We start from the raw sequence: 16,064 nt of genomic DNA on the forward strand, positions 1-16,064 counted from the left end.
TGTCATGCCCAGTACCCTGCTTTTGCCCCTGACACCCTGTTTTTGCTCCCCGCTCTTCAGAAGTGGCAGTTGGGTTTTTTTGGACTTTTTGTATCTTTTATATCTTGTTGTCCAGAATTTGCCCCAACTGCAACCGCACGCAGTTTTTTTAGTCCCTTACAGTTTCCTTGTATTTTGTTGCTCAAAGAGACATTTGTCCAGGTGCAAGCATTGTAGCACTGCAGCAAAGGGTCTCAGGTCCCAGCCTGCCTCAATGTCTTTAGACTACCAATGCCCTCCTTACCAGTCCATTTTGTCCCACACGATGACTGCAATGAAATGACAATGGCATCGCGTCTCCCTATAGACTGCAGTGAAACCACCATGGCCACTGCACCAGAGCCTCCAAAGGGCTCCCTTGCTCTGGGGAGCCTTAGGTGAGGTTCCTTAGGTGAGGCTCTTGACAGGTATCAGCGCTGATTCAGGAAAGGCTGACGCTGCAGCTCCAGGCTTTTATCTGGCTCCCCAAGCTTCGTCAGCAGCCTCCCTACTTACAGTGGCCGCCAAACAGTTATCTCCAGAACTCTGCCCTTTCTCGTTTCCTACCTACAAAGCTCCACACAGCTGCGTGATATGCTTCTAAGAAATTCCAAAGGGCAAGTGACCCCAAACATAATAACTTGTCAGACTGGTGAGTTAATTCCTCAAGTTGCAGGGGGTTGCTGAACTCAATCCATTTTAAGAAAAACAAAAGACCTGGGGAGGATTCTGCTCACTTTGGGCTCTCTCACCTGAAAGAGCTCAAGGTTTCCAAGTAGTTACAGGTTTTTTGGGGGAGGAATGCCTATAATACTCAATCCTTGAGGAAGATTAACTGGGGGAAATGGATTTGAGGAAGAATAAGAAAGTGTTGGAGCGACTTTGCTGGTGGCGCAGTGTTTAAGAATCCGCCTGTCAATGAAGGGGACACGGGTTTGAGCCCTGGTCCAGGAGGATCCCATCATGCTGCGGAGCAGTGAAGCCCGCGAGCCACAACTACTGAGCCTGCAAGCCTAGAGCCCGTGCTCCGCAACAAGAGAAGCCCGCGCACCGCCGGGAAGAGTGGCCCCCCGCTCTCGGCAACTAGAGAAAGACTGCGTGGGGCAACGAAGACCCAACACAGCCAATAAATAAACAGATTAACTTTTTTAAAAAAGTGTTGGAGAAGAGCTTGATGAGAGGAAGAGTCAGGAATGAAAACAAGTTTTATTTTGGGCTGAGCCAGCGGGGAAGCCAAGGGCAGAGTAAATGAAGTTGGAATGTTCCATTCTTTTCAGAGATGGGGGAGAATCTCACACTATTGCCCAAATACCATCATGTCCGCACAAAATATCTAATCAACCAATAGTTCTCCACTGGGTGTGATTTTTCCTCCCAGGTGACATTTGACGATACCTGGAGACGTTTTTGGTTGTCATAACTGGAGGGGGTGCTACTGGCATCTACTACGTAGAAGCCACACAGGTTGTAAACATCCTACAATGCACAGCTCCCCTCTCCCCCCACCCAACAAAGAATTATTCCGCCCCAAATGTTAATAACGCCAGGATTGAGAAACACTATGACAAACCAGAGAAGAAGCGGCTCAATCACAGTTTACTTGAAAGAACTTTCCTCCAGTGAATGTTTTTCAACTCAGCGTCAGAGTACCTCTGTGCCAAGGGGTCATTCTGGTGTGCCAGGCAGCCCCTCTTTCGGTTCTGTTCGAGGTGGGAGATTTATCACTCTAAATTCTAAAACCTTTCCCTCCAGCGAGGTCAACTTGTGAAAGTAACAGGAGTCGTTGCAACTGGGCTCCTATAAGTAAAACTACTCTTGACTCCAGGACTTCTGTAGACACCCTGAAGTTGAATGTCTTTCTAGGTATCCATAGATGTGGGCATCATTAAACACAGGATAAAATGTGTAGACGGGTTGAGAGTTTCAGCCAGAAAGAGGGGTGGTGTCTTGGCAGGGAGCCACCAATTGCAAGAGTTTGGGAGACAAACCCCACCCCGGCCCCAAAGGCTCTGGATGTACTTAACATTGTTGTTAAATCACCAGGGAGAGGAATGAGTAAAACAAAACACATTCTTAGATGAACAAAGAGCTTGGTTAAGACACACTGCATAACACGGGCGCTTAACTCTGCTGATCTTGGACTTGGCTTCTTTGGAGAAGATAGAAGAGATGGGATACTTTGATGTCTCATAGCTACAAAATTCAGTGTCCAATAGTGTTCGTACAAACTCCTGTTTTAATTTCTGTTAGTGGCTGATGGAAAAAAAAAATCCAAATTTGATTGTGTCTTACTGCCCAAGTTAAGGCTGAGAAAGAAAAAAATCCATCCCAGGCCAAATAGCCTTCGGATGATGATAAGGTAAAACTTCACTAGAAAAAATGACTGTAAATGATGTGTAGGGCTTCCCTGGTGGTGCAGTGGTTAAGAATCTGCCTGCCAATGCAGGGGACACAGGTTCGAGCCCTGGTCCAGGAAGATCCCACATGCTACAGAGCAACTAAGCCCGTGTGCCACAACTACTGAGCCTGCAATCTAGGGCCTGCAAGCCACAACTACTGAGGCCGTGCGCCTACAGCCCCTGCTCCACAACAAGAGAAGCCACTGCAATGAGAAGCCTGCACACCGCAATGAAGAGTAGCCCCCACTCGCCACAACTAGAGAAAGCCCGCACACAGCAATGAAGACCCAACACAGCCAAAAATAAATAAATAAATAAAATAAAAAATTTTTTAAAATGATGTGTAAACTTTAACTAATAACAATTCATTCCAGTGAACGTGTTTCCTTGTTTTCTAGTTGTTAAAAATTAACTCATACCCAAGATATATTATTAAAAAAATACTCTATACGCCCCTGAACTTGCCACAAACATCTATCCATCACCTTCCTGTTGTTTACAGTGCCTTGATTTGATGTCCTCTTAGTTTCTTGCTATGACTGTCCAGTTTCCTATTCTGAACTCTTGCATTCCTAGTTTTTAAAAAAAGAAGTGGGAGTCTACTGTAGGCCTGAGTCTGTAAATAGTAATTGAAGAGTCTGTGTTACTTTTTGGTAAATGTTTCTTTGGCATGTCTCATACATTCTGGCCTCTGAAATCTAAATTTCTCCTCTCTCCCTGTTAAAAAAATAGGTCCCCGCCACTTGCCTGGTTATTGGTGAGCCCTCAGCAAGGTCTGAGTATTGATCTGCCAGGGGTCTGATTCCAAACAGGTTTTAATACCCAGCATGTCTTTTCTGCAGCTCTTGGTGTCTCTAGATTCTAGAGCAAAGACTTCTGTTGCCAGAGTTCATATTTTCCCAGGCCTTGGCACAGAACTATGAAGATGTTGCCTCCGTGCTTCTACTGCAGGGGCAAAACAAAGCCCACTGGTTGATTTATATTACGATTATCTACCTGCTGTGCTCTTATAGCTGTCAAAAGGGTCAGACCCCAGAAGGTACTGAAATAGATGTTTGCAACTTTACGGCAGTTAACAACTTACCAGTAATTCACACGCAGATTTACAGCAGAGGTATCACACTCAACTCTGAACTACATTTTCCTTTCCTCAAAATTCACTTCCAAACTTTTCTGCACAACACACATTTTACACAGTTGCAAACTTTTCATTTGTTGTTCTTTGTCACTTAAAATAATTTAATCTACGCATTCCCTAGAGCCAGCAGAGGCTATACTCCTGTCCTTGAAAATCGTTCCCTGGTGTCTCTCTCCTTATGTCCCTATACCATAATTTGCCAAGCCATTCCCTTATTTGGCATTTGGATTATTTCCAATTCTTCACTCTTAAAAATAGCAGCACACAAACATCTTTGCACGAGTTACATTTTTTCCCTTTTAGTTTATTTCTTTGGGGTATATTCCCAAAACTGGTAATACTGGGTCAAAGGTTTGAAAAGTTTCATAGCTGTTGTTACCCACTGCCAGAATATTCTCTAGTCAGATTGTGGTATATTTGGGCATTTCAAATGTCTAACCAGGTTTCCCACGCTATACAGTAAGATTAACTTTTATCTTCTCTTATTCTTCCATAATCTTCAGTAGGGGAGGGCAGTTAAAAAATTTCAAAACAAAACAAAAACAAGGATGGAAGCACTCTTTGTGTAGCCAGAGACGAGCTCTTTTAGGCTAACTTGATAGAATGCTACCCCACAAGTGCTGGAGTGAAGCAGCTGTATTCCAGGCAGAATAGAAAATGACACCAAGGTTCTGGGAAGTAATGTCAGCTGACGATATCTGAGGCTGAGATAGTTTTGAGGAGAATTTAAAGCTGGCAAGTGACAAGCGATCAGGAAGACTTGGTAAGGAGGATAAGGAGAGAGGTGGAAAATAAAAAGAAAGGAGGTAAAAAATTTAAAAAAAAAAAAGGGGAATTCCCTGGTGGTCCAGTGTTTAGGACTCCACTCTTCCACTGCGAGGGGCATGGGTTCGATCCTTGGTTGCAGCCAAAAATAAAAAAAAAAGGAAGGGCTTGCTCTCTTGTCATTGCTGCCTTTGGGGTGATGGCACCAGCAGAGAGAGAAATAAGCTGATTCTGTGCCTTTGAGATTCAGATTAATCACTATCTGTAGGTGACTTCTAAGGATTGTGAATGCTTGAGGACCTTGGTCTCTTTGGTTTAAGAATCAAAACCAAAACAAAACAAAAAATAACTTACTGAGTCATCCTTACCACCTGGTTCCTCGAGCTAATAATAGTGATGATGATGATGATGATGATGGTGGTGATGGTGATGGTGGTGGTGATGATGATAATGGTGGTGGTGATGATGGTGGTGATGATGGTGGTGATGGTGAGATGCCTGTCACTTTTCTAAAGACTTTGCACATATAACTTGCTTCATCCTCCCAACACGAATTATTATCACCACTTTACAGAGGAGGAAGCAGAATCAGAAAGCTAAGAAACTTCCTCAAGGTCACAGAGCTAGTCTGAGCCAGATTCAAACCCAGGCAATTGACCACCATGCCTGGGCTCTGACCACCATACCATACTGCCTGAGGTACTGCAATAGAAAAATGGCTCATACATGGTTAAATGATGCACTAGAATATCGAATTTTTTAGGTTCTTTTTTTTTTTTTTAGTATTTATTTATTTACTTTATTTATTTGGCTGTGTCGGATCTTAGCTGCCACGTGCAGGGTCTTTGCTGTGGCGTGCGGGATCTTTAGTTGGGGCATGTGGGATCTTAGCTGCTGCATGCAGGATCTAGTTCCCTGACCAGGGATCGAACCCAGGCCCCCTGCATTGGGAGTGCAGAGTCTCAACCTGTGGACCACCAGGGAAGTCCCCAATTTTAGGTTCTTTTAAAAACTTCTGAATATTTAGAATCATTTCTGTTCCCTTCTACTCATCTAAGTTGAAACAATGTGTTATTCAAACATGTCTTATTTAAATTTAAACTATCAGTGGGTCTGTGTGTATATATACTAACATCAAATACAGTTTTTAAGTGCCTAAGAAAAATGAAAGGAAATACACCAAAATGTCAACATTGACTATCTTTAGGTGGTGGAATCATGGGTATTTTCTTCTTTCTGTGTTTCTATTTTTTCTCAGTTGTTCTATACTAAGGTGTTAGTTTTTTCCCTACTTTTTATTTTGAAAATTTTTTAAAATAAAAAATAAAGTGCAATGAACTTTTATATGCCCTGTGTCTAAATCACCAACTAGTCACATTTTGTCTTACTTGCCTTATCACTCTCTCTCACTAGATATATATACATATTCTTATTTTTTGGTCATTCATTTAAGAGTAATTTTCAGACATCAGGACTCCTTCACTTCTAAGTACTTCACATAGCTCCTAAGAAGAAGGACATTCTCTCTTTTTTTTTTAAATATTTACTTTCTGTTCTGCAAATATAATCCCTCCAGTTATGTACTTTTTTTTTAAAACATGCCACATTTAAATTTTTTTTTTATTTGTTTATTTTTGGCTGCATTGGGTCTTCATTGCAGCGAGTGGGAGCTACTCTTCGATGTGGTTCTCGGGCTTCTCATTGCGGTGGCTCTAGGCGCACGGGCTCAGTAGTTGTGACGCACAAGCTTAGTTGCTCCGCGACATGTGGGATCTTCCCGGACCAGGGCTCGATCCCGTGTCCCCTGAATTGGCAGGAGGATTCTTAACCACTGCACCACCAGGGAAGTCCCTGCTCTCTTTTTTAATTGATTTCCTTCAACCCTACAACAGCCCCTTTCTTAAACTCTCCTCAAAGCAAGCAGTTGGAGCATACATCTGTTTCCTGCAGGGCCTCTGCCTGTCTCCCAGTGACTGTCAAATTATCTCCTTCCAGACCAGTCTCCACGGCTTTCTAGAGCTGTTCATTCAACTACCCATTTAACCTGAATTTCTCACAGTGCCTCAAACTCAAAACATACCAGCCTAGTATATGATGTAATAAAAAATATACGTGGTGTTTGTCCCTGGTTTTTGGCACAGAGTTCCTAAAACCCTTGGAGTTTCTAAGTGATAAGAGCAATAAAGGTGTCTTGATATTCATAACAAATCTCTTTCAACCACACCCGAGTTTATGTTAATGAGGTGACATTTGGAAAGCACCTAAGGATGGGGGCTGGTTGCTAGGGAACCAACCACGTGACGAGAAGGTTGGAACTTTCAGTCGCACCCTCCTGACCTCCAGGGAGGGGCTAGGGACTGGAGGTTGAATCAACTGCCAATGGCCAATTATGTAATCCGTCATGCCTATGTAATGAAGCCTCCCTAAAACCCAGAAGGGTGGGGTTTGGAGAGCTTCCGGGTTGGCGAACACAAAGAGATTTGGGGAGAGTGGGGTGTGTGGAGAGAGCATAGAAGCTCCATGACTTTTCCCCATACATTGCCCTAGGCATCTCTTCTGTCTGACTGTTTCTGAGTTTATATCCTCTTATAATAAATCGGTAATTTAGTTAAGTAAAATGTTTCTCTGAGTTCTCTGAGCCACTTAGCAAGTTAGTCGAACCCAAGGAGGGGGTTGATGGAACCTCTGATCTATAGTCAGTGGGTCAGAGGCACAGGTGACAACCTGGGCTTAAGACTACCCTCTGGGGACTTCCCTGGTGGTGCAGTGGTTAAGAATCTGCTCGCCAGTGCAGGGGACAGGGGTTCGAGCCCTGGTCAGGGAAGATCCCGCATGATGCGCCGCCAAAAAAAAAAAAAAAAAAAAAAAGACTGGCCTCTGAATGGAGGGTTGGAGGGGAGGGCAGTCTTGGAGAACTGATCCCTTAACCTCAATGTCCAGGTAGACGGTGTCAGAATTGAGTTGAATTGTAGGACACCCAGGCTGTGTCCCCATAATTGCTTGTTGGATGTTTGGGGAAACACCCACATACACACATTGAAACTGGGTCCAGAACCCAAATGGGGAGAATGGGGATTACTGCCAAAGGGTATAAAGTTTCCTTGGGGGTGGCGGGAGGGTGATGAAAATGTTTTAAAATTGGTTGTAGTGATTATTTAACTTTGTGGATCTACTAAAAACCAATGAACTGTACAAGTTAAATAAATAAATTCTATGGTATGTGAATGATCTCAATAAAGCTCTTACCACAAAAAAAGAAAAAAATCTTTATATGGCCTCCAGGAGTCAGCTTGATCTGCACCTTGGGTGGTGCCTCGCCACCTTCGCCTCGGTCTGTGTACTACAGCCTGGTTCCTCGGGGCTTTTGCACAGCCCTCTTCTCAGAACACTCTTCCCCCACTTCACAAGAAAATTCCTTCCCATTCCATATCAGTTTCTCAAGGAAACCACCCCACACCCCCAGGCTAGATCAAGAGCCCCTGATAAGCCCATGCATAGCTCCCCCTTTACCCTTCCTCTCTAGCAAGTGTCAGGTGTGTGATTTATTGAGCCACGTCTGTCTTCCCCACTAGACCCTTACAAGCCCTGTGAGGGCAGCTTGTGCCTGCTCTGATCACCACCATGCCTCAGGGCCTAACACAGAGGTGGCCTCCGAAAGTCTCTGTTGACTGATACATGAAAAATAGACAGCTATTTGCTGGAAAATAGTTGGAAAAACCAGCTAACAAATTATAAATTCGAGTAGCTTCGAGTTCCACAAATGACTCAATAAAAAGACATTCTTAGGCTCCCAATGGAAAATTAGAAAGAGGTTGAAAACCCAAAGGCCGGGGTAGGCTATGGAGAAACTTTGGCCTCTGGGTTCCCAGGAGAGGGTCCCCAGTAGGCGGGGAACAAACTCTTGAAGCAGCTGATGATGAGAAAGTCATGACTAAGACTTGCCTTTATTTCTCAAGATAGATTGACTCCCAAAGGTTCTAGGGTGAGGCAGAAAGTGTGAACTGAATCCTGCTTCAACCCCAGGGCTTTCAGGGTGGGACTTTATCTTTTCATTGAAGGTCACAGACCTCTTAGTGTCTTAACAGCAGTCACCACATTGCCTCAGCCCCTGTGACACTCCAGTTCCCTGTCCCCTTTATGATGCTTTGAATATCATAAAAGCAGAGAAAACATCCACAGAATGCCACAGAGATAGCAGAACTCATTATTAGGCAGATACACTTAAGTGGTTACATAAGTCATAATACTGTGGGTGTCAATGTTCACCTTCATCATCGCTGTATATATTATTCTTACTTTCTTGGGTTCCCTTTCTAGAATTATTTGGCACTCTCGTACGTTCACAGCAATTTTTTTTCCTATGTCTTCATAGGGTTACAGTAATCTTCAGAACCAAGAGAAAAAAAAAAATACTATCTCTGACCAGCCAAGATTAGGTTTCCACATTCTAAACCTTCTGGACCAGGATATGGATCTGGTCGTACTTTCCAACCCAAGATCCCGTTTTCTACTTAAACTTGACTTGCTACATCAATAGATTGTACTAATTCATCCCTTGGAACCTGGTGTCTCTCACCAAAATAGTGCATTCTACAATCTTGCTTAGCCACATCCCACTGTCTCATCATTTGGATGATATGCAGTACTGACCGGGTCTGTTGCAATTATATTTAAAATGTATGTGTGCTTTGTCATATCTCATTATGATTAACAGTGAGCTCTGGAATTGTCCCCTCTCCCCTTTAGAATATTCGGGTAATTCTTCATCTTGGAAAACTTTGGAGTTGCTCCACTGTGAGACCCCCACACATATACTTTCTGTTTATTATGTGTGACCACTAGTCTTGATCAGTCTTTCCTGTTCTTGGTACAATTTCTACCTTTTTCCAGAACTATCTGTCTCACATTAATTTCTTGTAGTCACACTTTCCTGATTACACAGTAACAAATGTATGAGGCTACTAATTTAATTTTTAAAATCCAGATTTATTGACACTCTATTGATTAAAGTTAACATATTTTGGTATATTTATCCTTTTAAGAAATCATATATCAACTTCTTTATCTTGAGGTTTTTCACACACTCTACTCATTTCAGTCAATCATAATTGTTTTTTCTCTTTTGGTGTCAAAATTGTTGCATTTTGGTCCATGGCTTCCTTATCCTTCCACCATTACCTGTCTGAAACCCTTGTTTTCTAAGCCCATCCTAAATTTTCCTTGCTCCAAGATGCAGAATCCTCCTTCAAGAAGTCTCAATTCCTTTCAGTGAGAGTCAGGGGTTGGCAGAAGTGCTGATATTAATGGGCTGCAGTCAGAAAAACATATTTCTGTTAAAGGTCATGAGTTCACAATGATTTTTCCAATTAAAATTACATTTTTTTCTAATATAAAATCTTTTATCTTATTTTATTTTACCTACAATATTTCTGCTTAAAGTTTTATTCCTTCACCCACAATATAATCGTACTTCCTTCTTCTTTTTATTCCTCATATTCCTTGGCAACTACCGTCATGCTGTCTCTTTGTTGACAATGATGTCCATTGGGTTGGTCTCTTTGTTCTAGTTGATCAACCTGTCCTCTTTCCATTAACAGCAGGAAACACAACCTCCCAACGCACACACACGCACACACATGCGCACATGAGCATGTGCATTCACTGGCCAGGGCCAGAATTCTTGTTGGAGGCAGCCTCCTGAAGCCAGCCATCCTTTTTTTTTTTTTTTTTTTTTAAATTTATTTTTGGCTGTGTTGGGTCTTCGTTGTTGCGTGCAGGCTTTCTCTAGTTGCGGTGAGCAGGGGCTACTCTTTGTTGTGGAGCACGGGCTCTAGGCTCAGGGGCTTCAGTAGTTGTGGCACGAGGGCTCAGTAGTTTGCGGCTCGAGGGCTCTAGAGCGCAGGCTCAGTAGTTGTGGCGCACGGGCTTAGTTGCTCCGCGGCATGTGGGATCTTCCTGGACCAGGGCTCGAACCCATGTCCCCTGCATTGGCAGGCGGATTCTTAACAACTGCACCACCAGGGAAGTCCCAAAGTATGTACTTTTATGAGAAAATGTCTCCTGAGTTACAACACCCTTCCAATCAAAATGTCAGGATAAAAACTGTGGTGTCGGGCTTCCCTGGTGGCGCAGTGGTTGAGAATCTGCCTGCCAGTGCAGGAGACACGGGTTCGAGCCCTGGTCTGGGAAGATCCCACATGCCACGGAGCAACTAGGCCCGTGAGCCACAACTACTGAGCCTGCGCGTCTGGAGCCTGTGCTCCGCAACAAGAGAGGCCGCGATAGTGAGAGGCCCGCGCACCGCGATGAAGAGTGGCCCCCGCTTGCCACAACTAGAGAAAGCCCTCGCACAGAAACAGAGACCCAACACAGCCATAAATAAATAAATAAATAAATAAAAACAAATAAATAAATAAATAAACGTAAGTTTAAAAAAAAAAACAAAAAACTGTGGTGTCCACCAAGGGGGGAAAGTGGCGGGGCGGGGGGGATGAATTGGGAGATTGGGACTGACAAAAATAAACTAATATGTATAAAATAGATAACTAATAAGAACCTGCTGTATAAAAAAATAAATAAAATTCAAAAATTAAAAAAAAAGAAAACTGTGGGGTCCAAAGGTTTCAGGCTTTCCCTAATCTTTTTCTTTTTTGTTTAGTATACTTTCGGTATTTTTTTTTTAATTAACTAATGTCTCTTAATGAGTAACATTTGTTTTCGGGTAGTTAAACTTAGTCAACTGTCCCCTAAAAATCAGAAGACCTCGCTGATATCTAACTGGAGAATCAAAAACCTATTTTTTAATTTAAAATAAGTTTAAGATCTAAGCCTACTTTTAGGTTCATTCTCCAAGAGAAAAGAATGAGGAAAAGCTGAGCCCTAAGCACAACATCCAGGGCTGCCAACAGCGGGTAAGCACGGAAACAGACAATGCTGTGCAGAACTCCCCAAGCGCCCCTGCTGTCCTGGCGCCTCCTGCCTCCCGGGGGGCTCCCCTAACACCGCCACAGCATTGAAGGGCCAGCAAGGGGCTCTCAGGGTCCTGCTCCAGCCGCTCCTGGATCGACACCATCCTCCAAGCCCAGGAGTGGTCCTTCACCCCTCTCCCCCCCTCACTCCCACATCCAGTTGGTCAGGAAATCCCAACGGCTCTAACTTTCAAGTATATCCAGAACCCACCACTGCCCATCTGGATCCAAGGTGCCATCTTCTCTCACCTGGATGGCAGCATCAGCCTCCTGACAGATGCCCTGCTTCCTCCCATGCCTCCTACAGTCTTTTTTCATCAGTACAACCATTGTGATCATTTTAAAATGAAAGTCAGACCCTGGCCTTTGTGCTTAAGATGCTTCAGTGGGTGAGATGTCATTCAGAGTAAGAGCTGCACTCCTCCCGGGTTGGTGGAGGGATGGAGGGACAAGGACACTTATCTCGCTCCTCTCCTTCCACTGCAGCCCCCACTCCAGGCACCATGGCTCCTTGCGGTCCCTGCAGCAGACTAGGTGCACTCCAGCCTGAGGGCTTGGCACCAGCTGCTCCTCTGCCCCCACGCTCTGCCCTCAGATACCCGCTTGCCTGATGTCCTCATCTCTGTCAAGTCTTTGCTTGAGTCTCATCTTCTCAGTGAAGCCTTCCATGACCACCCGATTTTAAATTTCCATCCACGCTACTACTTTCCTCTCCCTGTTCCTACCCTCTGCATTCCCAATCCTCCTTCTCTTTCCTGCTCCCTTTCTTTTGTCTTCTCTTACTGATTTATTGTTTCTGATGTGTCTGCATCACTATAAGTTAAGCTCTGCTTGGGCAGGAATTGTTTTGTTCACTGATGTATTCCAAGCACCTAGAATAATGTCTGGCACATGGAGGCACTCAATAAATATTTGTTGAAATTGGTCAGGGCTCATGCCATAGCAATTGGTAAATAATTTGAATACATCACCTAAAAAGATCCTATAAAACTATTCTATAAAAGGCAGTCAAAGTTATAAGAAACAACAAAGTGCATCATGGGGAAACAATTGTGGTTAGCAACTATTATAAATCCAATATGATGGTTCACAAAATTAGAGCATCCGTCAGTCCCACTCCCCACTCCCCACTCCCACCCCAAATTACCTAGCTAAAGGAGGCACGGCCTTCGTAGTCTGGAAAATGCTGCTCCTTTTGCTTCTTCAGTTCTCAGAGTCATTTAAAAACTATAGTTTGCTTTATTTTCAGATCGTGACTTTCTTGAACAGTGTGCCTTTTTTGATTGTTTAGATGTTTCTAATCAGCTCTTCAATGTTCGTTTCCCCTTAAAGCAGCTTTTCTTTCCCTGCAGTTCTCAGTTTCAGTTTCTTATATCCTATGTTTTCCTCTCTGTTGAATTCTTCTCTTGTTTGGCTGGAGTTTATCCAACACATCAAATCAAATATTGTTTGTTTGTCCGGAAAGGGAGCACAGGCAATAACCTTTCTGAGTCCTTGTCTGTCTAGCAGTATCTTTGCTTTGTTCAGGTCTAGAATCTTGACAAGTTTATATTCCGGGTGACTGCTGATGCCATCAGAGGCCAGTCTGCCACCACAACTTTTCTCACACATTGCCCAAGTTCCCTCCGCATCCCCATAGCCCCTTCTCTCACTGTGGTTGTGAAATCACATAGAAACAGTTGAAGCCAGCTCTCCGAGATAGATATATTCTACACTTGTCAGAAATAACAAATTGAGTGTGTCCATCAGGTTATTTTATGAACTTAGCCTATCTTGCCATGAAAGCCTGGTGTGAAGGATTTTATAAAAATATATCTTATAAAGCAAATTTGCTTAGAGCAAAGGTAACTGAAATAGCCAGAAATACAAAACGTTGCTATTGCTTTCTGTCAATAATCAAGACATGAAAAACGTTGTAGGAAGTCAAGAAGCTGGAAAAAAAAAAAAAAAGAGTTAAAGATGCAGAATTTCAGGAAGACTGAGAAAAATTGAGAGATAACCTGGAGGTAGCATTCAGCTTACAAAAAGATGAAAAAAAGAAAGAAATGTTCCCCGTTGTCTTACTACAGCCATTGATAGCATCAGTATAGAGGAATTCAGGGGGAGTTTCCAGGGGGTCCTGGAAAATGGGAATAATGAATGCTGTTTTCTGTTTTGTGTGTTTGTTACATAAATCAAGCTATTTATTATGGGCTAGCAATGTTTCAAATGGTGGAGCTTCTACTGGCCTTTGCATGCCTTCAGTCTTCTGAGGGCAGACGTTACTGTGACTGCAGAAGTGGGCTGGGAGGTTCCGGCACCACCAGCTACAATTTTCACGCAGGAACCCCAGTGCCTGGTCCCCACAACTCAGCTCTTCATTTTGGTTTCACCTCAGAAGGAACAAGTGTACTTGGCGTGCTGGCGGATTTCAATTTTCTTCACCATTCTCCTGAGGGAGGCATCAAAACAGGTCCCATATTTACTGATGAGTCTGACCTTCTTAGTGCATTTAGCCTTGTCGTTGCAAACTAAGGCTGAGCCCAGAAAGCGGATGCTGTTTTCTGAATTAAGTTAGGATTCAGCACTATTCAGCATCTCTGGTCTTCATGAAGGTAAGGGCATAAAATATCAAGCATCAATTTGACCAGAGAAGGGTTAAAACTCAAAAACACAAATGACAAATCATTTCCAGAAGGCCACACCTTGTCTCTTCATTCCCTGCTGGCTTTTCGAGAAACGTCTCACTACTCCACGTCTCCCAGGCAAGATCTTCAGTAGCCACAAGGGGCCAAGACAATGAGAAGCCCTCTTTCAGGCTGGCTGAATCAGCGGAGGCTCTTTTATCTTCTTTTTCTGGCGGAGGCCTGGGCAACCACAGGCTCACAGCACCCTCTGCTGTTAAATTACAGAGGACAGTGCCTTGGTGTTGGGACTGAGACCACTAGAGAATTCTGGTCTGGGGCAAGAAGCAAATGACAAGAGCAAAAGAAACTCAAAATTAGTTTTCATGCAAAACTTCAAGATGAGTTAATCTTGCTGGTAACAGGCAGCAAAGATACAGCCAAGGAAAATGGGACAGTGGAACTTTTCCAGCAAGACAGCTTTTCAGCCTTTTCCAAAGCTGAATGGAAATGCCTGACTCAACCCACACCAAGGATCCAAAACAGGCAAAGTACACTTTTTCAAGCACCATTTGTAAAACACATGGAATATTGTCTTCATAGAAATACAGCCCAGAGTAACAGAAAAGGGGAGACAGGCTTAGAATTAAATGTAGGGAATTAGGGGCTTCTCTTCTGGGCCCTCTGGCTTTCAGCATGATAAGGTATGTACCTGCCCTAACAGAGGTAAAATTAGGAGCTACATGGCAACATTGTAATGGAAGGTTTTCACTTGTCTTTATAGCTTGCTTATTTGATCCTTTTTCCTTGCCAAAAGCACCAGACAGCATTAAGATCCTTAAATGCCCCCGTCCTGAAATCACTTATTTAACCATGAGAGAGATGCTAGTTTATAAAAGAAAAGATGTTGGTCATATATATATATATATATATATATATATATATATATATATATATATATATATGACAGATATATATATATATATATATATAATTTGTGTGCTCTTTTAAAGTATATTACGAATACTTACATAACTACTTAAATATACTAGCTATGCTACTCAGAGGCCACACAACATGGTGGTTAGGCAGATGGGCTCGGGAGCCAGATTGCTGGTTCAAAGTTGTGCCCTGCCATTTACTAGCTGTGTGACCCCGGCAATCTCCTTATCTCTCTGTGCCTCAGTATCCTCATCTGTAAAATGGGGGTGACCATGGAATCCATCTCATGGGGTTGTTCTGAGAATTAAATGAGTTGATATTTATAAAGTGCTTAGAACAACGCCTGGCAGAACTATATATGTTTAACACCAACCGATAATTAAGCAATACCAAACAATAATAAAATAAAAATTAGGCAGTGGCACTGAAGTCTGCTTTTCACTATTTGGAACTGCAATTAGCAGAGGGTTTTATCAAGTGTAACTTCCTTGTGTTTGTGAGGTGTTTTTCAGACTATGTTTTTGTCACCCTCTTTTTGCTGGGGTATAACACAGAATTTGCCTTCTGTTAATGGGGAGGGAGGTGGGCCTCTGGGGACCAGAAGAAATGGCCTAAAATTGGTGGGAGAGGCTCATTTGGGTGAAGAGCAACACAAGCTTCATGTCTGTCTTATTCTTTGCCTCCTTGTAACAGCCAAGTAAAAGGTGCCCAAAATATATGACTCAGTCCATCAGCCTTTTTAAGACCCTGTCACCTTCTGGGGCTGAGGACAATTCGCAGTCCAGAATTTCTATAAAGAAGGGGCTCAGCGATGACCATCTGGTTGGAAGGGAAACCAGCAGTTGTCTTAGAATAAACTAGTTTTGTTTGCCTATTAAGCGCACTGCTGTATTTGAGATGGCCTCGATACTGGAGCCCAGGAGCGACTAAATTCTACTCAGGCCTCTGTTGTCTCTGCCACAATCCTCCTCTGCTCTCCTCCCCCCATTATTCTCTCATGTCACCCTGTTCTTTTCCTGTTTGACTTAACAGAATGTATAATTTTACATTTATTTGCTTCTCTCTCCCCTTTCTTCTCCAGGACCTCAAATACCATTGAAAACAGTGACCACAGCTGTATTATCCACCAGTGTGGCCCAGTTCTTAGAACAGTGTCTGACACACACTACACTCTCAATAAATACCTGCTGAATACATGAACAAATGAATTCCGTGATGGTTTATTACATAC

General features: G+C 43.2%; 2 long non-coding RNA genes across 2 annotated transcripts in view; both read right to left on the reverse strand.

Annotated features, from left to right (window-relative positions):
- The window catches only part of LOC309650334, a 40,205-nt gene extending 34,283 nt beyond the window's left edge, over positions 1 to 5,922 (reverse strand). Inside the window, exon 1 of the long non-coding RNA XR_014257529.1 lies at positions 2,643 to 5,922. This is a non-coding gene — a long non-coding RNA (uncharacterized lncRNA). The remainder of the gene's footprint in view (positions 1 to 2,642) is intronic.
- Positions 5,923 to 7,442: 1,520 nt separating this feature from the next.
- Positions 7,443 to 14,816, reverse strand: LOC309650335. The gene is made up of 2 exons (XR_014257530.1): positions 11,538 to 14,816; positions 7,443 to 9,628 (listed from the first exon to the last, which is right to left on the reverse strand). It is a non-coding gene; the product is annotated as an uncharacterized lncRNA (long non-coding RNA).
- Positions 14,817 to 16,064: the final 1,248 nt, after the last annotated feature.

Source organism: Balaenoptera physalus, assembly GCF_965194825.1.
Source record: "Balaenoptera physalus genome assembly, chromosome: 20".
NCBI lineage: Eukaryota > Metazoa > Chordata > Mammalia > Artiodactyla > Balaenopteridae > Balaenoptera > Balaenoptera physalus.